At 55.6% G+C, this 1040-nt stretch overlaps 1 protein-coding gene across 1 annotated transcript in view; it reads right to left on the bottom strand.

The window, feature by feature from the left end:
- The window catches only part of nol4la (nucleolar protein 4-like a), a 22661-nt gene that overhangs the window by 20052 nt on the left and 1569 nt on the right, over nt 1–1040 (bottom strand). The gene's annotated exons all lie outside the window — the stretch shown is intronic.

Raw genomic sequence — 1040 nt, 5'->3', positions numbered from 1 at the left:
TCACCTGGTCCCCGAGGGGGGGGGGGGGGGGGGGGGGGGGGGGGGGGGGGGGGGGGTTTCCCCCCCCCCCCCAGGACGCTAATTTAAAATGGTGGTTGCCTCCGTGTTCGTCACGCAGGACCAACAGAACAATGATGAGCGTGCACGGGCCGGGGTTTAAAACCGGCAACCTCGGTGTCATAGTGTCACACTGTGGATCCGCGCGCGCGCGCGCGCGCACACACCGACATGTGCAGCTGAAAGTCTGAGCACCGACTTCGGGCGTGTGTGTCAGGATCAGTCCCGGACACAGCTCTGTGTTTCCTCTCACGTGGGTTTCAAATCACACGCACACAACTGCTGCCTTTTCAACAACAACAACAAAAAACCAGGGTTTCAAAAGAGAAAAAAAATTCAGAGACTGACATTTAAATATAGAGCTTGGTTTACGAACGTACACAATGGGCTGTACTGCAGCAGAGACACACTCGTGTGGGGTGCACAGGTGTGGGCTGGGCAGGACAATAAAAAAGTGCGCTGGAAAAGCCCCGAACCGAGACATGACCGACGGGACATGTGGACATTTTGGGGTATGGTGGAATATGTCGAAAAGATGGAGGTTGTTGATGCAACACCGTCTACAGACACACGGGGACACGGACACACGGACGGGGACACGGACCTGGTGGCTTTGAGACGGGACAGTGAGTGCGCGTTCCAGTCTTTTGACACCGCGCTGTCAATCAAACGCGCGCAGATCTCAACCTCAACCTCAAAACCAACGTCTGTCTCTGTCTGTCCCTCTGTCTGTCTCTCTGTCTGTCCCTCTGTCTGTCTGCCTGAGAAGTTGACGGTACCGACTGTCCGTTCACGGCCCACAGGACTAGACTTTGACAAATCTGAGCCACGATCACCAACATGCCGTTGCATACACACACACACGCGCGCGCACACGCAGCAGCATCTCCACACGGGCTGACACGAGACTTTAAGGCTCAGCGTTCACACTCACGAACACAATCGCACGTTCGCGTGCACAAAAAAAAACTACCCCGTTACAA

Source organism: Cynoglossus semilaevis, chromosome 10, assembly GCF_000523025.1.
Source record: "Cynoglossus semilaevis isolate Cse_v1.0 chromosome 10, Cse_v1.0, whole genome shotgun sequence".
NCBI lineage: Eukaryota > Metazoa > Chordata > Actinopteri > Pleuronectiformes > Cynoglossidae > Cynoglossus > Cynoglossus semilaevis.
The sequence above is the reverse complement of the archived record's forward strand: the minus strand, read 5'-3'. Positions and strand labels throughout refer to the sequence as shown.